The sequence below is a fragment of the Panthera onca genome, chromosome F2 (assembly GCF_046562875.1).
Source record: "Panthera onca isolate mPanOnc1 chromosome F2, mPanOnc1 haplotype 2, whole genome shotgun sequence".
Taxonomy (NCBI): domain Eukaryota; kingdom Metazoa; phylum Chordata; class Mammalia; order Carnivora; family Felidae; genus Panthera; species Panthera onca.
In genome coordinates, this window is record NC_138356.1 from 62,798,172 (window position 1) to 62,821,787 (window position 23,616).

A 23,616-nucleotide genomic window follows, 5' to 3' on the forward strand; every position below is an offset into this window, starting at 1 on the left:
CTCTAGTACCTAGCATAGTACTTGGTGTGCAGCGGCCGTCTTAAATAAGGAGCTAATGTTAATTAAATAACGAGCTAAATTTGTTGTTTGCTTTGTGTCTGGTGTTGTGCTAAGCATTTCTGTCGGAAAAGTTCATTCCATTTTCACAATATCCCTAGAAAATGGACACTATTATTATCTCAATTTTATTGGTGGGAAAACTTAAGTGTGCACAGACAAGTTGAGCAATTTTGTTGGATGTTAACATATGGAGGAGTGTGATAGAGCCCAGAACTAGTCTCTGTCAGCTCCAGGATGCAGCTTTTAACTACCAAAGTACGGGTCTTGTCATAAAGCAAGGCCTCTAAAATTATTTGTGTGAAATATTCCTGCCTCTGAAACTTGTTATCCAGGAATATTTTGAGAGCGGGAGAAAATGCTACTTGAATTGTGAGGTCTGTATGTTGAGGCACTTCTCTCAGATCTAAAATGTTCTAAAAATTCCCAGCCAAAATTTCACAACGGGAAGCACCAGAATTCCTCCCCCAAACTCTTCCTTTCTCTGTTATTTGGTAAAGCATGCCCACACCTCTGCTTTCTTCTGGTCTGCATTTTAGGTTTCCCCTGGAAACTTGGTTGTTTGGAGGTCCAAAGGCTGAATACAAGTTTGAAGACCAAAGTAGATGATCGTAAAGCTCATTTCCTGCCCTAAAGGTTTTTTTTTTTTTTAATTTTTTTATTTGTATGTTTATTTTTGAGAGAGAGAGAGTGCATGAGCAGGGGAGGGGCAGAAAGAGGGAGACATAGAATCTGAAGCAGGCTCCAGGCTCAGAGGTGTCAGCACAGAGCCTGACAATGGAGTTTGAACCCACCAACTGTGAGATCATGACCTGAGCCGAAGTCAGACATTCAATCGACTGAGCCACCCAGGCGCCCCTCCTGTCCTAAAGTTTTATGATTATAAGATTCCTCCTTCTTCTTGGATCCCCATCCTCATAGAAATGAGTGACCAGGGAAGAGGACTCATTTCTCCTCAATTTGTCCTCAACAATGACACTGTTGGCTCTCCTTTTTCTGTCCCTTAGCCACTGTCCTCATTCTACACCTGGTAAGACTGAGATGGAAACATTGTAGCACCGTCTTTATAGGGCCAACATCTCCAGGCTTTTTTATGATCACATAACTCTCCAAGAATATCCTCTCTGCTTATACCACACTACTGTTAAAATAAAGCCCTTCAGGGGCGCCTGGCTGGCTCAGTCAGTTGAGTATCTGACTTCGGCTCAGGTCATGATCTCATGGTTTGTGAGTTCAAGCCCCACGTCCGTCTCTGTGCTGACAGCTCAGAGCCTGGAGCCTGCTTCGGATCTGTGTCTTCCTCTCTCTCTTCCCCTCCCCTGTTCATGCTCGGTCTCTCTCTCTCTCTCTCTCTCTCTCTCTCTCTCTCTCACAAATCAATAAACATTAAAAAAATTTAAAAAAAAAATAAACCTCTTCAGTTGGCTGTGTAGCAGTCCTCACATGGGATACCATGAATACTAGTAGATATTGAGAGAGAGTTTTTGGAGAATGTGGTGTTAAAAGAAGTTAGCAGTTTTCTTCACTAATAGAAATTCCTGCAGACTTTGATGCGTTGAGGTTCAGTATGAAGCTCCCTGGGGGAGAGAGAATGTAACCCGAGAAGTTTACTGTCTTGGGTTTGTGGTGGACAAAAACAGCCTTCACATCATGAAACTTTCTTGAATTATCCATTTGATAGCTGTTTCTTACCACTGGGCCTCTTCCCTGACACTTACTGTTTGGTGATGAGCCCCACTCATGATACTGCACCCGACCACATAGAAGTCCTGAAGGCCATCCCTCAATAGAATGTTGCTGTAGATCTCAACCCTCAGCCTCCCCAGAATCACCACTTTTAGAGTGTCAAGCTATGTGGATACAGGTATACATATACATAACTTTCTTTGCTGAAGGCCCAGGTAATTTTTTAAGTTTATTTATTTATTTTGAGAGAGAGAGAGAGAGAGAGAGAGAGAGAATGAGAGAGAATCCCAAGCAGGTTCTTCACTCAGTGTAGAGCCCTACCCGGGGCTCAGTCTCACAAACCGTGAGATCATGACCTGAGCCAAAATCAAGAATGCATGCTTAACCAACTAAGCCACCCAGGTGCCCCAGAACTGGGCCATTTTAAAGGGAACTGACCCACAGATGTTTTTAGGGGATAGAAACTACTCTTCATGATACTGTAATAGTAGGTAAATGTTACTATACACTTGTTCAAACCCATAGAATATAAAACACCAAGAATAAACCCGAATGTAAAGTATGGAGTTTGGGTGAGAATGTATCAAGGTAGGTTAATCAGTCATAACAAATATACACTCTGGTGGGGGATGTTGGTAATAGAGGAGGCTATGCATGTGTGGGGGCAGAGTGTATGTGAGGATTCTCTGTACCCTCTGACCAATTTTGCTGTGAACCTAAAACTACTCTAAAAAAAAAAAATAGTCTGTTTAAAAAGAAAAAAAATTAGAGCCAAGTACTAAATATAACTTCCCCAGGGTCCAAACGTGTATGTGTGGTGACTGAGAAGTCAACCCTTTCTCAGATGTGTCCTCTTTAAATACGTCCACAGTTTCTAATCTAACTTCCCTATCCCTAGCTTTGCCCTTATATCCTAGGGAGCCTTATCTTCTGGATTTCCCCATTCTAACTCTATTCATGTTCTGGAAAACTCTAACCTTTACCCATTAGGTCCTTCCAGGACCCATTGTGATTTTCCTCGCTAAGACATCTCCCCAAGTCCAAGCCATTGAGTTCAGTGTAGATTCCTAGAGGTTTTATTTGGACAGGCAGTGTTTTCTTCTGATAACCCAAAGAGCTGCAGAGTGGTTCAGGAGGAGGAGGTCATGGTGCTTCAAGTCTCACAGCATCATTCAGGGCATATATCCTCCACAGCAGGTCTGTTAGGGGATTTATTAGATTCTTTAGATTTATTAGAAAAGCACATAGCTCTCCATAAAGTTATTTTAATTCTGAGGGAGAACACCGTCCCTCTAAACCCTAATGAAAAACAGTGGTTTTTAACTGCTTTGTAATTTGCCACATAATTTTTTTTTTCCTTGAAGGCAGTAAATTTCATTATCATGCAGAGTAATGTTACATTCCTTTGATGCTTCTAGCTTTTATCACTTTGGACCTGATGGCTAAAGAAAGGAGCCATATACCTCCAGAAGACTGCTCCCTTGGCCATAAGAGAGAACATTGGAAGGACCATTCAAGCAAGTAAGAATTAAGTAGTCACTCCTGTGCTGGGCCTGGAAATGGAAACATGAGTGATATAAATTTTCTGCTCTGAGAGTTGGCTTTAAAAAGGCCCTTGTTCATTGCTTGTTCATATGTCAGATACATTTTGGGCACCTACTATGTGCCAGGAACTGTTTTGGGGAGGAGGACTGTTTTTGACTGGGTTCCCTGGCAATAGACTGAGAATTGTGAATTTTGTGCAGATGGTTTACTGGGGAATATTTTGGGGAGAGACACCTGACCGGAAGTGAGGATAGCAGGACGGGGCTAGGAGAAAAGCAGGTGCTCCATGGGGTTGCGGCTGAGGCCCAGCCCAGTCTTACCCGGAGTGTTGGCTCTAACCCTTTAGAGTTGTCTCAAAGTAGAAAGGAGGCCAGGCATTTGTATGCCAATGTCACCCGGTCATTGGTAGCCCAGTGTCCCTGAGAGGGGGCTGTGGCTGCAGGGAAGGCAGGTTTTTGCAGCCTGGGGCAATGCCCATCGAAGGACTCGGCTTTGAGCCATCAGTTATCAGTATTCCCTGGAGCTAGGAGATGGGAAGAAATCTGTGCAAGAATACAACATACTGGGATATACCAGGAACAAAGATCTGTTCATGCTCTCAGGGAGCTGATAGTTTGGTTGATGAGCCTTAGCAGCAAACAGATAAGTAAAAGTGCAAATAAGTAAGTAAGAAAGGTGGTAAGTGCTGTGAAGATGCAGGGCAAGAGCACCTAGTCCAGTCCTAGGCGTCCTGAGAAGGATCCCCAGAGGAGGTGACCACAATGAAGAGACAGGGCATGTGAAGGCAGTGGGCATGGGAGCCGTAACAGAGAAGGCGCCCTCCTGAGAACTTGGCACAGGGGGCCTTACATAGCTAGGAATGGCCAGAGGGGAAAGTGTGGTATGAATGGTGCAAGGTCCGGCAAAGGAGCTGAGCAAGGGCTTGAACCTAGACCTGAAAGAGCAGGGACACCTGGTCCAGCAGCAGGGGTGGGGGTGGGGGATTATCCTGATGATCCTGACAATCACAGGTCCCAGCAGGGAGTTACTGGTAGCATTTGCACTTCAGGAAGATAATTCTGGCTGCAGTTAGGGGAAAGGGATCGAGACAAAAGAGTAACACAGGGGGGCCCCTAGGAGTGACCGTGTGGGCTGCTAGTTCATTAGTTTCAGTGAGAAATGATAGTGACTTAAAATGGAGGCATGTCAGGTGGGATGGAGAGAAATGGCTGGATTTGAGAGATATTAAGGAAGCAAAATCCATAAGACTTGACTGATTGGATACGGGTCTTTAGGGAAAAAGAGGAGTCAACCTCAGATTTGTCTTTGAGCCACAGCAGGCTGGCAGTGTGAAGAATGAATCTGAGAGACTGTCAGGCTGAAACAAGGGAACCAATTAGAGCCATGATCAACAATGTAGTTTTGTACAGGGACCCATTCAGGGACCAAAAAAAAAAAAAGTTTGTGACCATATCCACTTCAATCAAATGAAAATACCTTTATAGAATTCTATTAAAATAATATGTCTAATCTTCTAACTTAAATTATCTTTGTTAGAAAAATATCAGTAAGAAAACAGGCCATACTTCTAGGCACTTAAATATTAATATCTGAGCCAAGTTGAGACATAGCACCATGGAGGCAGCTTGTCAAGTTTTGGTTCCTATTCATGTGGTGTTTGGACCTCACAAAGAACATTCTAGAGTATGTTCCTTTTTTATCCTAGATGCAACCTTGTAGGTAGCAATTATCATACATTTTTAAAACACAGAAGCAGAACTGAAGAAAGAAGGGAAATGGCTTCACTTGGCACGTGGCAAAGTTGAGTCTAGAATGTTCATTCCACTTAGTGCAGCATTTCCTGAGGCAGCAGCCCCTATGTGCCAGGCGTCACACAGAAGAAATCAATGTGCCGGCTCCCTGCTTCTTTTAGCAACCTGGGCCTCTCTCTCCTGGCTGTAGGATTATCTGTCTGCTTAGGAGCAGAGAGGCTGAGATAGGCAGAGAATGCCTTGTGACCAGGAAGCCCCAGCAATGTCAATTTCTCTTGAAGGGCTGGCCACCCAGGCAGCATTCTTGCTACCTTACTGCATTCAGGCCACTTCTGGGGACTCCTGCCCTGGGCCATCCTGTCAGACCGGCTTTGGCTTTCAGTTACTTGGAGCACAAAGACTGGGCAAGACACAGGTGGTTTCTCCAGATGTGGATTCCTGTGCTTTGTAGGGTCTGAAAATCTTCCAACCAAGTTGAACTTGGTTTCTGGGTTGTATGTTGTAGCCAGATGAACTAGATGTAGCCAAAAGAAACTCTCTTCCCAAATCAGTGATACTGTAACCTCCAGGGTTAGAGGGCTGTGCCCTTAGCTAGAGCAGGGGTGAGGAGAGGAGGCAAGGAGAGGGAAGGTAGGGGAGGGGAGGAGACGTCTCTTGTTCTGAAACTGCCCCTTCAGGCTGCAGTCCCTGGCCACACAGCCTCCTTTTTGTCAGGCAATTGCAGTTATCAATGAGAAGGGAGCTCATTTCTTAATCTAGCAATTTAGAAATTAAAGATGCAATTAAATATGATTACGAATAAGCTTGAAATAGATTTTCTGAATATAAACATTCAGATGTACAGATGCACGCGTTTATTCACTAGTCTCTCTACAAGCACTTTGTTGTCTTTTTCTCCCAGCTTTATTGGGCTTTAATTGACGTATAACATTATGTAAGTGTAACGTACAATGTGTTGATTTGGTACACTTATAAACTGCAAAATGATTACCATGATACTGTTAGCTAACACCTCCATCACATCACATAATTACCATTTTTGTGTGTGTGGTAAGAACATTTAATATCTGCTCTCATAGTAACTTTCAAGTATATAATATAGCATTATTAGCTATAGTCACCATGCTGTACATTAGATCTCCAGAACTTATTTGTCTTATAACTGGGAGTTTGTACCCTTTGAAAAACATTTCCTCAATTTCCCCCTAGCCCCCAGCCCCTGATAATTACCACTCCACTCTCTCTTTCTATGAGCTTAGCTTTTTTAGATTCCCTATGTAGGTGATACCATTCAGTGCTTATCTTTCTCTAGTTTATTTCACTTACCATAGTGCTCTCAAGGTTCATCCCTATTGTCAGAATTATAGCAGAATTTCCTTCTTTCTCATGGCTGAATAATATTCCATTGTGTGTGTGTGTGTGTGCGCGCGCGCCTGCGTGCATATACACATATATATCTCCATATACACGATGGACACTTAGTTGTTTCCCTGTCGTGGCTACTGTGAATAATGCCACAATGGCCATGGGAAAAGCAGTGTGTAGTTTTGATTTCCATGGGTGGTTCCATGGGTTTTGGTGTTTGTCATCTTTCTTAAAGTTTTCCTCTGAAGCCCACCTCTATCCTGAATTGCCTTATCTACTTCCAGAGACCCATAGCAATGGTCTTTGAAATGACCACCAAATTGAGCAGGGAACTGCTCTTAAGTAAATAAATATTGACTATACACAGTCACAGAAGGCCTCTCATCTTAATTGTAAAAGTAATAGTAATATTATAAATAGCTACCATTTATTTATTTAACATATATTATTAACCAAACTCTGCTAAGTGCTTTACACACGCTAAATCAGTGCATTGGGATTCAATTATATTACAGTATTGAGATTTTGTGACTTTTGTGGCAATAAGTTAGTCATTGCCACACCTCTTCTTTCACTAACTTCATCTAGTTCTTTGAATGTTATCCTCTGTGAAAGACTCAAAATGCCAATTTTGCACCATTATCTATGCCCTCTGTGAAGTGGGGAAGATGCCTCTTCTTACATTTTTATACTTTTCGTATGGGTGCATCAAAATACATTGCCTTCTGGTTTGTTTCTTTCCATGCTGCTCCTGCTCCTGAGGACCATTTCTGACTCCCTAGAATCTTCCTTAAGGATGTATCTTAGGTCAAGCAATTTTCCAGTGGTTCTCAATGACACAATGACACAATCCTATAGTTACAGGCACATTTTGGCCAAATCCCCAACTGAAAGGCTGTCTCATAAGGAGGTAGAAGAGGTAAGACAGGCTGCAGATGACCTATGATTCACAGGATGGCCCAATGGCACCTCTCTCACTCTGCCCTTGAAGCATATGCAACACTATAATTGGAATAATTTTGAGTGCAAATTTGTTTAATTTAAAATCAGGTTGCTATGAATTTTATTACATAAACACACAATGCCAAAAAAATGTCTTACTTGTATGTTTAGAGTCCTATGGAGACCTCCAGAAAAAAAAAAAAAAAAAAAAAAAACTGGAAATAATAAGTGAGTTCATCAAGGTCACAGGATACAAGATCGATTTATAAAAATCAATTGCAATTTTATATACTGACAATGAGCAATCTGAAAATGAGATTTAGAAAACAGTTTCACTCAGTCACACCAAGAAGAATAAAATACTTAGGAATAAATTTAACAAAAGGAGTGTAAGACTTGTATGCTGAAAACTATAAAACGTTGGTGACAAAAATTAAAGAAGGTGTAAACGAATGGAGAAACATTCCATGTTTGGGAATTGGAAGATGTTAATTCTCCTTCACTGCTATCACAATCCTTAGGGATTTTGCTACCCCCTATGCTGCCCCTCTCCTGGGCCATCCTGTGAGCCAGAAGCTGGGCCAGAGCTAGTTTCTCCAGATACAGATCTTGGTGCTTTGTAGAGGTTGAGAAGTTTCCATTGAAACTGGTTTCCCAATCATCCATTGTAGCCAAACGAGCTAACTGTAGGTAAACAAGACCCCTACACATTCTGAGTGAGCAGATACTGTCACCATCAATGGTCCCAAGGGCTCAAAAAACATCATTAACCAAATGAAAGGACAAGCTACAGACTGGCTTGCAAAAAATTTGGCAAATCATATATTTCATAAAGGACTTATGTCTGGAATATATAAAAACACTCTTTTACCTTAATAATAAGATGGACAATGCATTTAATACATAGGCACAATATTTGAATCGACTTTTCACTAGAAAAGATGAAGTGTTCACAAATACCTGAAAGGATGTTCAACATCATTAGACGTTAAGGAAATGCAAATGAAAACCACAATGACTTCAGTGCACTGGAATGGCTATAATAAAAAAGAGACAAAAATAAGTGTTGGAGAGGGTGTGGAGAAACTGGAACTTTCACACATTGCTGATGGGAGGTAAAATGGTGCAACCACGTTGGAAGACAAGTTCTCAGTCTCTTAAAAAGCTACCATATGAGGGATGCCTGTGTGGCTCAGTTGGTTGAGCGTCTAACTCTTGATTTTGGCTCAGGTCATGATCCCAGGGGCGTGGGATTGAGCCCTATGTCTGAGGGTGGAGCCTACTTAAGATATTCTCTCTCTCTCTCTCTCTCTCTCTCTACCTCTCCCTGCACCCCCCCCGCCCCTCTCCCCTGCTCATGTGCATGCACTTTCTCTCTCTAAAATAAATTTTTTTTAATTTTTAAAAAGCTACTATATGACTCAGCAATTTCACACTTATATAATCTACCCAAGAAAAATGAAAATATAATACACAAAACTTATAAGTGAATGTTCACAGTGTTATTATAACACAGAAACCTCAGACTAGATCCATATGTCCGTCAACATGAAAATGCTTAAACAAAATGTGGTATAATCACACATTGGAATACTCTTCAGTAATAAAAAGAACGGACCTCCTTATATACACTACAACATGGAGGAGACCGCTATGCTGAGAGAATCCAGAAACTAGATTACATATTGTGTAATTCTCTCTATAGGAAGCCCAGGAGGCAATTTATAGAGACTAAAGTAGATCAGCAGTTGCTAGCCTGGTCTGGGAATTGACTGTAAATAGGCACAGGAGTGGGGAGGAGGGAGTCTGGGGGACCCAAGGGCGATGACAATGCTGTAAAACCGGTTTGTGGTGACATTTGCACATCTGTATACTTTTACTAAAAACCATTGACCTGTGCTCTTATAATGAGTGAATTCCAAGGATATTATACCTCAGTATAGCTGTTAAATAAAAATTTCCAGCACAGAATGAAGAGTGGGAGGTACAGATGAAACAAGTTTAGCAATATATTGATATTTCTTGAGACTAGATAATAGGTAATGAAGGGTCATTATATATTTTTCCTTTTTGCCCTTTGCGTCTATTGAAAATATGCATAACAAAAAATTAAAAAGAAACAATAAACAAGGGAAATGTCACACTTTATTTCTTTAAGTGAAATGAAGTCGGACTCAGTCTTTATATCACAAGGCTGAAGGATAATTAAATCTCCATCATCGCAGAGGCCCCTTGCTAGGATCACTCAACATTCTGGGGAGGCTCACGTGGTGTGCAAAATCTTCAGGCCATCAGGGTCATGGTGACATGAGCACTATCTTGTATGAATGGTTACTAGAAAGAAGTCAGCAAAGCTGCATTTATGCCAAGGATGGAGTTGGAATCTCTGTAGTCTGTCGTACCCATGCTTAGGGCCAGCCTGCTTAGATCCCTTCTGGTTCAGGAAGGGAACCTGAGCTGTCATCCCCCTCTGAGTCTTGATCCATTTGTGCCCCAGGAGAGGTATGACTTTTTGACAGTGGAGTAAACCATAGACCTGCATCCTCTTTACAGCTGTGACAGTAACTTCTCCAGGCTCATTCCAGCTGTCTAATCTGAACGTCCTCTCAATTTTGGCTTTCACAATGGCCAGGAAAAAAGTTCATCTTGGGGCCCCTGGGTGGCTCAGTCAGTTGAGCGTCCAACTCTTGATTTTGGTGCAGGTCATGATCCCAGGGTCATGGGATCAAGCCCTGCATCATGCTCTGTGCTGAGCGTGGAGCCTGCTTGAGATTCTCTCTCTCTCTTTGCCCCTGCCCTGCTCAGGTGCTGCTACTTTAGGTTGCGCTCATGCATCTGAAGTATGGATTGAAAAAATATTCTTTGACTTTAGTACGTGTCTGCATGCATGCACCTGGGGATATGTGTGTAAAAGACAAAGACTATAATACACAAGTACCTTATCTTTTCAAATTCAGCTTCAATGTGTAAGAATCAGTACATTCACTCATTTAATCATTCTTAAAACAAATATTTACTGAGCCCCTTCAAGCAATGGCAGGCTGTGTTTGCAGCACTGGAAGTACAGCACTGAACAAAGGCAACAAACGTTCTGCCTTTATGCAGCTTAGACTCTAGGGCCTATGTTTTCAGACTGCAAGGTGCCTAAGAATCACATGGCGATAGTGTTAAAATGTAGTTACTGATTCCATAAGGTCTGGATGTTGCTCGAGATCTGCATTTTAAAATTTTTTTTGTAATGTTTATTTATTTTTGAGAGAGAGACAAAGCGTGAGTGGGGAGGGACAGAGAGAGAGGGAGACACAGAGTCTGAAGAAGGCGCCATCCAGGCTTTGAGCTGTCAGCACAGAGCCCGACACAGGGCTCGAACTCTCAAACTCACGAACATGAGATCATGACCTGAGCTGAAGGCAGAGGAGCCACCCAGGCACCCCAAGACCTGAATTTTTAACAAACTCCCATGCAATGGCAATGCTGCTGGTGTACAAAACACACTTTGATTTGCAAGGTTCTGGGGTGGAATGCAGGAAAATTTTGGAGAACACAGAAGTTATCATTCATGAGTTTCCATACTGAAATATTTGCAACAGCCTCCTTGTCTGTGCTGAGGGAGGGTCATTGACATGCTCTGCCCTGAGGGACCCCACACAGGTCACTTGGCCCCCAAGTAAATTATTTCTCTCTTTTGTCATGGAGACCACCCTGGCCAAACAGCCTACACAGACCACACCCTAAGCCTGAGGTCTGTTCACATCCAGAGGCTTCTCTGATTAATTCACAGGTCAGGACTGGAGTGTCAGCCTTCCCTTAGGGATCTGATCTTGTTTTGCACTTCAAAAGCCCATCTGGCAGGTATCAAAGGTGTGTAGATCTTTGGAGCTGAACTTGAGCTTTTTCTGGCCTTATATTTTAACTCTTCCTCCTCCCCATTTCTCTTCTATAATGTTAATGATAAGAATGAAAAAAAGGAAAAAAGCACCCTTGTTTTTATTTTTTATATGCGTTCTTTCCCCTGGAAAGCAATCTCTTTGTGTTTGTGTGATTGTTGCACAAAGTGGGCTAATTCTTTGTAGACCCTGTGGCTATGGCTCAAAATAGCTGACGTCTAAACAGCCAGGTTGCTCAGGCATTTACCCTGGCACAGCCCGGGAGCTCGTATGGTGGTGCAAGCTTACTGGAATTCTGCCTCTAGGAAACTATTCTAATGAAATCATTGGAAAGGCAGACAAAAATACCTGCAAAATGAAGTTCTTTACGATATCATGTTATTTAAGTAAATACTTAGAGGGAAGAAAACCTAAATGTCTATATTAGTTTCCTATTGCTGCTGCAACAAACTGTTTCAGATTTAGTGACTTTGACACGCATATCCATTCTCAAAGTTCTGGAGGTCAGAAGTGTGCAATCACTTTTGCTGAGCTAAAGTCAAGGTGTGTGTGGGGTGACCCAACTGGGTGGAGGCTGGAGGTGTGGGCAGTGAAAGAATTCACTCACGGCAGAAGAAAGGAGATAGAACTTTAGTGAACACATTCCAAGGAAGCAGAGGGCAGGACACTGAAGGAGAAAGTGCCTGCCATGAGGAGGTGCGTGGAGGCTCTAGTAAAGTGGGGAGGTGAGGAGGTATGGGAACATACGGAATTTTCCTTTTTTAGTACCTGTGACTAGGTGTCAGTAACTCATTGGTCAGCTAGGGCTTATGGGTATTGTGAGGTAGGTGGTCTAACGAGCCTGTTTGTATTCAGCTAGCAGGTAGGAGGTCACTAGGGCCCCTTCTACCTTACGCAGGTTTCCATTGCTCAAGTTGGTTGCTTCAAAGGGGCTCCAATGGCGTCAGGATTGATTTGTGGTGACGTTGTCTGAGGGGATGTTGTTTCCTTGTCTTCTTTCCACTCAGTTGGCCACCCGTGTTCCTTGGCTTGTGGCCCCCTTCCTCCATCTTCAAAGTTCATCATTTTAATCTGATTCATCATTATATTGCCTTCTCCTCTAATTTTGACTCTTCCTGCATCCTTTGCATGAGGACCGTTACGATTACATCAGGCCCGTGAAAATAATCCAAGGTAATATTTTTTAAGCTTAATCTCTTAAATTTAAGATCCTTCATTTGTCTACATCTGCAAATCCCTTTCACCTTATAAGGTAACATTCTCAGTTTCCAGGGATTACGATGTAGACATGTTTGGGGGACCATTATTCAGCTTACTATAGTAGCAAACCATAGGAAGCAGTTAATAGTGTTAACATTTATTCAGTGGCATATTTTACAGCTGTTAAATCTCTTGAACAGCATTTAATGAAAACAGAATGTGATTGTAATGCATTCGACATTTGCTCACCAAATCTAACACTTCTTGTGTTCCAGGCTCTGTTTTGAGCACTGGGGATACAGTCAAGAGTAAAGGCCCAGCTCTCTTGCATCTTATGTCCTGGTCAAGGAGACAGAGGATAAACAAATAATTTAAAACAGTGTAATTTCAACTAGTGATAAGAGCTGTGAAGCAAATTGGGTGGGGGGAGAAGAGGGGTGACCCTGCACGGGGAATCAAGACTCCCTGAAGAAGTTACATGTTCACTAAGACCTGATGAAGAGAAGGAGCCAGTCATCTGCCAACTACTGGGTAGAACCTTCTAGGCAGAAGGGAAAGCAAGGCTAACGACCTCTCTCGAGTCGGGCAGATGTTTGGTGCACACTAAGGACTAAGGCCAGTGTGTCTGGACATAGTGTCAAGGAGAGAGAGGTAGAGGAAGTAGGCATGAGGAAGGATGTTGGAGGCCAGCGGCTGGCAGGTACTGCTGGTTGCTCACCTAACACCCCATCTCTCCTCTTTCTCACAGAGGAAACCGTTCAACGTCAAGCATCAATGTATATAATGAAAATGCTGGTTTTCCTGGTGTCTCTTACACCTGAAGTAGGGACGGGGAGGGGGGCAGTGTGGTATGTCCAGGGCAATGAAGATGTCCAGTGAAATCAGTGTGCAGATGGAGGACTTTGACCTCTACCCTTTTAGTTCTTTCTTTCTGGAACATGGACAATATCCTAAAAATGTAGCAGTGCCTCGCCACCATGAGATCGAGAGCCTTGGGCTGACAATTTTGGAGCTGGCAGCTGAAAGGCACCTGGGAGCTTGAGGGCGCCCTGCGGGTCTTACTCGCATTCTTGAAAACCTGCCTCCGGATTCCTGTTTGGCTGGGCTACATGAACCAGAGTTTTTTGACATGAAGTGGAATCCAATCCTTAAATGATAAATATAGTAGATATATTACATATTTCTAATATGTAAGTAAATATATTTCATTTTATGTGTAACTGGAAACCATTGGAAAGTTTTAAGTAGGAGAGCAATATGATCTGATTTATATTTGTAACACATGATCTTAACTGCTATATGGAGACTAGACTGTAGGTCCTACTGAGGACATAAATTATCATTGCAGTAATTCAGGAGAGAGATGATGATGCTGGCTTAAGACTAGGGTTATAGCAGTGAAGGTGGGGAGACAGTTTGTATTTTATTTTAAGTTAAAAAAAGCGGGGGACAGTAAGCTATACTTACTATATATACGTAAGATAATAGTAGCCAACATTTGTTGAGTATCCATTATGGCCAGACAAGGCTTTAAGCATTCACATATACTAACTCACTGATTGAATAGTTATACTAGTTGTGTGAGGCAGGCATTACTTTTATCTGAATTTTGGTAGGAAAACTAAGAAGCAAAAAAGTTAAGTCACTTTCTAGAAGTTTTATGTCTGAGCAGTAACATTTCATACAATTTTTCTTTTTTATACTTTTCTTATTTTCCAGTATTTTCTATAGCGAACATGTGCTATTTTTATATACAGGAGAATAATTAATATGGAAAAGGTACTGTGGTATAGAATCGTGGTGTTTGGCCATATGTTTTATATTATGTCAGCTGTGTTTAGGTAAAGAGAGAAAGGGTCGTAGTGTAGTTAGCATGGCCAAAAGCACATAAACTGAGCTGTGGAAATGAAGTCATGGAGCAGGTCAAGTTCCTAGGTCTCCAGGGCATAAAGATGGCTTCTTCATCCTAGTCCAGTGATCTGTCCAGACCTTGCTGATGTCTTCTAAGAATAGTAACCAAACTTTTCAGCCTTTCCACACTCTGGCATTGTAGAGAGCAGCTTTTCAGCACACAGTCTACCTATTCAGATATACTCCTGATAATCTGGATTCTATATGCCAAGCTGGCTTTCTCTGAAGAATTTCTCTTGTCTGACATGACATCATTGAGTTTATTTATGTTGGAGAACCCTGAGGGAAATACTACACCTGTGTTATATATGTGTATGTGTGGATATAAATTGCAGAACAACAAATCATTAGAAGGTAAATTCACTTATCAAATTCCTAGGAGCTGTTCAAAATAAGCCACATAAGTTACTTCTGTGTATCTTTTGCCCAGAGCCAGCAAATGAGAAGAGGGTGTCAGAATACAATTTAGGGGTGGCGGAACCCCAAAACAACCTTTTTAGACTCCAAATCCTAAAATTGTCAGAAAAAATTTTTTAACCTCTCTGTGGGTAGTGAACATTTATTTCACTTCTTAGAATAACCCAATCTCTGTATTCTCAGACTCCTCCACATGTCTACTGTTTGCTCAATTCTTAGCCCTGAGCCTTGCACATCAATACCGTGAATCTATTAGAAGAAAAAAAAGTGCAGCCCTAAATGTATCAAAAAACAGCAAACAAGAGAGAGTAAAATAATGGACTCAAAAATCAGAGAATAAACAAAATGCTAATAGTGTGCATTAGTATGCACATATCTTTTTCTTAAGGATTTGAGAACATTGGAGTATGTGCTCCTGTTTTTACGTAGACAATTTGAAGGACATAAAATCCACGATATATGGAAAAGTTTATGTTAAAAACTGAGGACAAAAGTCTAAATAAACCATACTTTATCTTTAAAAACAGCTCTTTGTTTCATTACATTTTCTGCCATTTCTAAGATTTGACCAACTCCTAAGTGAAGGTAGCCTTCGGATTGTGTAGTCAAAATATATGGAGTGTCGTTGGAGAAGAAAGTGATGAAGAAATAGTGTTCATTATACAACCAAGGAGCATGATAAAGATTAGAATAGAGAGGCTTTAGGAGAAGAATTGTTTTGTTTTGTTACTTTAAAATACGTACCTGAGTTTAGTTGAAGCTACATGACAATACTAGGGTTTGGGTAAAATAAAGAGAACAGGTTTCAGTTGAGCAAGGCGCTCCTTCCTAAATAGACTAATTCTGATAAATCACCAAGACATGGGACTGCCAAATTCTAGACAATGAATTTATACAAAGGAAACAAAGCCCTATAGATGTTTTTTTATTGTAGATGTTCTCACTATGTCAGTACCAAGCTATAAAACAGGCAAAGAACTGAGCATAATCACAGCCTCTCTCAACAGAGTGAGAATTGGTTTGAGAAAAGCCCTATTGTAGCTCATTGCACTGGGGGAGTTCTCTCAGCAGTACCATGAATCAGGTTCAAGGGCAGGAGCTATATCTATGCGGTGCAAAGCTGTGGGTCTGATTCATTGCCATTAAGTTGGGTCCTCTTATGTGGGAAATGGAAGAATGACCCTAAGTCCTGAGACCAGTGCTTTGGGATTTGGTCTTAGCTCTCACATGATGCACAGTTGCCTTGGGGAAGCCATCAGGTTCTCTGAGCCAGTTTTTGCATTCATAAAATATAGTGCTGCGACTATGAACTGTAGGGACTGTCCCAACTTGAGCATTCTGATTCTTTCTCTTTAGAACCTTAACTTGTTTTCTTCACTACAACCACAGGGTGGTATTGTAAAGTTTAATTGCCAACAAATGAAAAGGGAAAATCCAAATGTCAGAAAAGAGGTTTAAAGCCTGCTGATGCCTGGTGTGATGGATTATATTACTGTTGGTCAAATATTTCACTTTCCCTCCTTGAAGAACCCCTTCTTTTGTGAGGTTTATATGTAGATGCCCTGTTGAAGTCAGGAGTGGCCATGTGAACATGCTTTATTTAATGGAATACAGATGGAATGAACATATGTCACTTCTAAGATGAGCATTTTAGATTCATCATGTCTCTTTTCCCCATAGATATATTGGGGATAGAGGATGTTTTCTTAGCCTGAGTCTGGAGTGACCGATATTTGGAGTAGTTAATGGTCATGCATTGTGAGCAAGAAATAAACCTTTGCTTTAAGCCACTGCAATTTTGGGGATCACTTGTTATCATGCCAAAACAAGATTTTAGGAATGGACAACTGTGAAAAACCATTCTGATTTCTTGAGTATGATTCCAACAGAAAATCAGAGTTCTAAATATTTTTTTAAGAACAGTCTCTCTTTTCTCTGATCTTCCTTTAAGTACTATCATATATATATGATAAATGTATGTGTCATATGTACATGCACTATATACTTATGGTATGTATGTCATATATATGTGTGTGTGTATATATACATATATATACATATATATATACACACACACACATATATATACACACACACACACACACACACACAGACATATATAACTTAGATATATAAATTCTCTGCTAATGTTTATGTCAGGTACCCCAGTGCAGGCTCTAAGCTATGGAAGACTTGATAAATTTAGTTTCCGTTTAGTTTATGATGCCTTTAATTTTCTTCCATGAACAAGGATTGCCTCTGTGCCCTTTGTCTATTTACACAACAAATAGTTTTTGATCACCTACTAAGTAACCAGTAATTTCTGGAGATGGAAGAGTGAGCAGATAAGCCTGGTCCCTTAAATCGGTTGTATTATATCTTCTACTAGCCTCAAGGAGACAGGTACAAGACACTGTGATAAATGCTATGCTGGTAACGGATACAATGTTATAGGAGCACCTATAGTAAGCATTTTAAATCAGGGCTTTGGCACTGAGGAAGGCTTTCTAGAGGAAGTGATGTCTAATCCAAGACCTGAAGAATAAATAGTAATAAGTCAGGAAAAGTGTGTGTGTGTGTGTGTGTGTGTGTGTGTAAAGGTAGGTTGGGGAATTATGTGTGGTAGCAGTATACTGATAAAGAATATTCCAAGAGAGGAAACCACACATGTGAATGACCAGTGATGAATCCAGACCACAGGTGTTAAGGAGGGGAATTGTCTGGAAAGGAAGGAGAAGCTTGATCATATAGGAACTTCTAGCTCATATTCAGGCCCTGGATTTTATCTCAAGAATCAATGGGAGCCACTGAGGAGTTTCAAGGAAGTTGTTTCCTCTGCTTCTAATGCCCTCCCCACCCAACCCCCACCACTTCTCATCTAATCCACTCAACATCCTCTTTCTCTTTAGAGTCAGATTGAACTCTGGAATCTTCCCAGGGAGATATAGCTACTTCTTCTCCAACTTTATATATTTATATAAATATTTATATATATATAAATATTTATATATATATATATATATATATATTTTTTTTTTTTTTTTTTTTTTTTTTTTCCCTGAACACATTTATTTTATATCTATTCACTTTCATCCCTTTCCTAAACTTAAGATCTAAAAATCTTAGGGGCAGGGCCTGGTCTTTTCATCTCACTGACTTCCAAAATTCTTGGCTCTTAGCAGTTGCTCTGTAAATGTGGCAAGAAGAATCAGCAGAAGGAAAGGAGCCTTGGGAGGATCCAATCTAGAAGGAAGTGTAGCCACTGATGCCTCCTGATGGTCTGGGCCTTTACAACTGAGAACATTTGTTTTTGAGGAATCTCAGAATGATCTCATCCAGAGATGACACTTTGCCCAGAAACTTAGGCACAAGATCTTGCCACCACCCTTCCCTCTGAGTAACTCAGGCCAGCTAGGGCTTCACCTGTCTTTTCTAATTTTCTGAACCAATTGCCACCATTGGGAGTACCTGTCTAGGCTCCCGCTTCAACCTAGACTGGCTCAGGTGGATAGGCAGCACCATGGCTTTGGAAGTAAACGGACCTGAAGTCATACCTTAGCTCTGCCATTTACTGACTTTGCATGGTGGGTGGAATTCTAAGGTGACCAGCTAGCTGTCTCTTTCACCCTGTTCAATCTTCCTGCCTCCCCCACCCCAAGTATGGGTGGCACCTGTGAATATGATAGGCTACACTCCTGTGGTTAGGTTACTAACCAGTTGACTTTGAGTTAACCAAATGGGAGATTATCCTGGAGGGGACTGACTGGCCTGGGAGCAAATGACCAACTTATAAATTAACTAATGGAGTCATATGGCAAGGGAGTATATGACCTCTACTGGCTGACATGAATTCTGCCAATAACCAGTGAGCTTGGATGAGGACTGCAAACCTCAGGTAAGAATCGCAACCCTGGCCGACACCTTGATTTTAGCTTGGGGAAAGCTGAGCAGAGGACCCAGCTAACGTCATACCTGGACTCCTGATCCCTAAGAGCTATGAGATGATACAATTGTGTTGCTTTAAGCTGCCAATATTGTGGTAATTTTTTATGCAGCAAGGACATGTCAATGGAATGCTAACATGCTGTGTGATTGTCTGACTTCAGACAGTTACCTACCTTCTCTGAACCTCATTTTCATCATCCGTGAACTGAGTGTGATAATCTTCTCTGAACCTCATTTTCATCATCTGTGAACTGAGTGTGATAATCTTATCCCCTCATGAACTGTTGTTGAAATCAATTGAGGTAATATATCCAGAGTACCTAGTATCCTCAACATGGATTTATTACCCCCTCTGTGCAAATGTCTTTTTTTGGAACATTCTGTCCTGGTTGCCCCTTCAAGAGTGGCCCAGGGATTCAAGCTTTAGTAGGATGCCAGGCAGCCCATCCTCAGGCCAGCGTTCTGATGAAAATTCCTATTGTAATGCATAACCATGAGGAGTCCAGAATGAAATTGCTTTGGGAGCCTTTGTGTGATTAACATTTTAGCTGTTTATGGAGTCTTGGCCCTATCATTTCCTGTTTTAAAAAATTAATGTGCTGGTTTATTATTAAAAACCAAGGGGGGGGGGTGGAGTTCAGTTGGTGCACAGAGAAATAGTTCTAGATGATCCAAATAAAAGTGTCTGAGTAGGGAGAATATTTGGAAGACCCCTTTTTTTTATTCAGATGGTCTTTTAATCCCAGCAATTATTTCTTTTGATGTCACTCCCCCTCTACCCCAGCTCCTTGGCTTCTGTCATCCTGCCCTTACATTTGAGTGGGATAAAAGACATTTGAGTCAAGAGCATCATGACTTTTTAATAATGCCAATGGTGTTGTGTATATAGTATTGTGCAACCCATTGCATCCAAGGGTATTTGAGTCAGAAGGGACTTTGCAGGCCACATAGCTTGCCTCTTTCATTTTATAGGTAAGAAAAAATGAGGTTTGGAGGTTTAATTGCCCAAGGAGACACAGCTAAGTAGTGACTCAGTTTTCTCTGAAGATCTCCTGACATGCTTTCCTCAAGTAATCTGAATCGATTACTTTTGTATGTTTCAAAGTTTAAAGCCTGACGTGGTGATCTAAGGACCACATCTCACTTCTTTTGGATATGATTCAGTGCAGACCTTATCGTGGACCCCAATGATCTGTAAGACCACCACCATCTGAGCTCCCACAGGAAATAGAAGGCTTTCTTATAGCCAGATAGAAAGACCCAGTTCAATAAGAAGGGAAGATTTAGGTTGGATTTAAGGAACAGAAATAATTCAGTTGCCAGTACTAACTCTCAGGTGGGACTGAGAAATGTTCTTTGGGGATCATCAATGGGACTGGAGATTTATGTATCCATCAGAGGGATTTAGTCATTAGCTACCTGGCTGTACTCTTTGTCCTCTATTATCCCAATGTATTTCTGATGATGTATTTATTTATTAGAACAGGCTGGGCTTCCTTTTTCCAAGAGGAAGAAAGAAACTCTGTTCTAGAGCCCAATCAAGCGAGATTGTAGTAAAGATTGATGAAGCATTTACTGTGTTTGCAGGAATATTAGCATAGTAGACCTGAGACCTCCATCCTTAGGAAGTCTTCTTTGCAACAGTGGCCTTGGCTGACATCCGGGAACTTGAATGGCGAATAGTTCCTTACACTGATCCGAAGTGGCCCCTAACTGATAAGAGTGACTCACTGTGCTTAAACTGTTTGTACAAATGGTATCATTCATGCTGAATCCCTGCTGTCCTTCTGGAATTCTGGAACATTGGTATGTGCCAGGCAATGGGTGCTTATGTGCCCATTCCCAATAAAAACTTAGGTCATGGTTTCCAGTGAGCTTCTACGGGAGGCAATATTTCACTTGTGCTGCAGCAACCCATTGCTGAGGGAATTAAGTGTGTCCTGTGTGGCTGCCACAGGGTATGCCCCTTGGAAGCTTGCATTTGGTTTCCTTTGGATTTTGTTCTACGTGCCTTTACCTTTGTTGATTTTGCTTTACATCCTTTTCACTACAGTAAATCTTGGCTGTGAGTACCACTGTATACCAAGTCCTGTAATTCCTCCTAGCAAGTCACTGAGCCTGGGGCTGGTCGTGACACTTCTTCACTTCCTTAGGGAGAATATATTTATTTTACTTTATTTTATTTCATTTCATTTTTTTGGAGGCTTCCCTAACACCACTGAAGCAGCAGGCTCTGTCTTTAAGGAGCTCAAGTTCAAGAATCAATATGAAGAAAGACAGTCCACTCTAAAATACTCAAATGTAACATTACACCTCTTTTATACCCATTGTTTCCTTCTGATTTGTCCATCTGCCCCTCTCCAGATCACATGTGTTTTTCTTTTTAATTTCTTACTTTGTGTTTTCCTTCCTGTTTTTTTCCCAGTGATTCCATTTGTCTTATCTTCCATCTTGGGCTATGAATTTCATGATGCCAAAGACTCTATAAACAGCAGATTTAGCAGAAAACAAAAATATTAGTGTATAGAGACTATTTTTATGCTCAGAAATTTTATTATTTTTCTTCTGATTAAAGGAAATCACTTAATATTTTTTATCCCCTAGTTTTCTAATTAATAAATGGGGGCAGTGTTACCTGTCTACCTCACAAAGTTACAGAAGGGATCAAATGAGATGATTTTTAGGTAAGTATTTCAAAAATTTGAGCCTTGTAGTTGTTGAACCTTATTATTCTTCTGGAACAATCCCAGGTGGATTACATGAGAAATGCATGCTCTTGAGATGTGGGCATTCTGTCTCTTTCTTCATAAAATGACACACAAGAGCATATAAAGATTCTCAATGAGAAAGGACCATAGAAATAGTTAGCACTGAGTAAAAGAACATTAAAAAAAGGTTTTGATTACTGACTGCAAGTATTCAAAGGATAGCCATGAAGAAAAAACAAGACAACAATTCAGTATGACTTCACAAGATAGAATCAAGACAAAAAAAAAAAAAAAAGAGGAAAGACCTGGCTGAGGTGTGGGGTAAGGATTAGCAGGAGAAACTGGTCATTGGAACTGTTCAAGATCAGGCTGAACCACATCTTGCATGTTGCACAAGGAATTAAACACCAGATTTATGAATCAACTTCTTTTGTGAACCATCCCCACAATTTTTTTGCTGCAACGTTCTCTGTACTATTATTTGAATCTTTAAATAATTCATTCATGTTTTAGATAAATTTATTCTAAAACTATATTCTGCACATTTGATATTTGATATTTTGTAATATTCATTAAAACACAAAAGTAACTATAAAAAACATACATCTGTCAGTAAACCCGAAACTAGATGCCTTCCAAACTTGATACTTCCTGGAAATTGTTAAGCCAAATGGAAGACAAGAACAAATACAAAACTACAACCCTGGGGCCCTGACTTCTATTCCTGTGAACCTTTTGTTCACTTGCCACCAAATAGTTTTTCTTAAAGAAAAAGAGGGTGCTTCATGTGTGGAGTGGAGAATACCACTCTGCCTCTCTTCATGGGAGATCATGAGGCACTCCTCCACTTCTGCATTTGCTCATTCCTCTCTCACAAACCACCAGGACAATGGGTATAATCTGGGATGTATGGTGTCCTACCTTTTCCTCACTCTTGCTGCCCTGGTTTTGCACCTCTCACACAAAGCATTGGCACTTAATTCTTGACTCCTGCTCTATTATCTTGGGGTGCAGGCTAAGACACCCCTCCCCCCGCCCCGACCTTTGTCTCATATGCATACTCTGTCTGCAGAAGTTACAATCCTGCCCCATGACCATGGTTAATTAGGACAGAGAAGGGCACCTGGCCCCAGATGGATCAGTTTTCTTCTTGGGGAATTTGGAATTTCAACCTAGAGACAATGTGTAGTTTTCTAGGGCTGTTTTTTTTTTGTTTTGTTTTTGTTTTTAACAAAGTACCACAAACTGGGTGGCCAGTGGGGAGGAGCAGTGAATAGTTTGTTCCAGGGTCTGAGCAAAAAGCAGGAGGAAACTGCATATCCAATGAAGACTAAACAGTGACTAAAACTATACTGCAAGCATCTCAAATAGTATAGTCAGCAGAAGCGAATGCCTGAAGCAGCTAACTTTTATTACAGAGGCTGTAGACAGATGGAAAAATTTTATAATACCTGTTGATATCTTAAATATTCCCTAGGTATGTTATATACATTACTTAATGGAGAAATGAGAGCCATGCTTAATAGAGGAGTGCCTGAAAACAGCTTGATCAGACAGCGGTGCCTGTTCAATTCTTTTTTTTTTTCCTTGAGACAGATAAAGAGAGGGAAGGAGAGAGACCAAGCAAGCATGCGCTAGGGAGGGAAGGAGGGAGAGAATCTTAAGCAGGTTCTGTGCCCAGCACAGAGCCCAGTGATGCCAGGGCTCAATCTCACAACCACGAGATTGTGACCAGAGCCAAGATCAAGAGTGATGATTAACCAACTGAGCCATCCAGGTGCCCCCAGAAGTGCCTCTTCAAACTGAGGACCAATTTAAGATCTTTGCAGGTCTTAGGTTCTCTTGTTTTTAGAGTCTCAAATCATGTAAAACATATGTTAATAAGAGAAGTGGTACATTTTAACTTATATGTAACTATCATAAGATTTAATTGTCATTGGATAGCTAACAAAATGTTGCATTCTGGAGGTGCCTGGTGGCTTAGTTGATTAAGTGTCAGGCTTTGGTTCAGGTTGTGATCTCATGGTTCGTGGGTTTGAGCCCCACATCAGGCTCTGCTTTGGATCTTCTCCCTCTCTGCCCCTCCCCCCACCTTCTCTCAAAAAGAAATAAACTTTTAAAAATGTTGCATTCTGTAGGTATAAAAATGGAATGTATTGATTCCTATTTTGCAATTTTCTTATTTTAGAGCCAATACATTTT

The 23,616-nt window shown here is 41.1% G+C and overlaps 1 long non-coding RNA gene across 2 annotated transcripts in view; it reads left to right on the forward strand.

Annotated features, from left to right (window-relative positions):
• Positions 1-23,616, forward strand: part of LOC144615134 (uncharacterized) — a 143,822-nt gene that overhangs the window by 10,463 nt on the left and 109,743 nt on the right. Inside the window, exons 1-2 of one of the 2 annotated variants that reach the window (XR_013553603.1) lie at positions 420-693; positions 3,162-3,264. This is a non-coding gene — a long non-coding RNA (uncharacterized LOC144615134). Of the gene's footprint in view, positions 1-419; positions 694-3,161; positions 3,265-23,616 lie in introns of those variants that run through there. The other variant, XR_013553604.1, reaches the window with a different exon arrangement.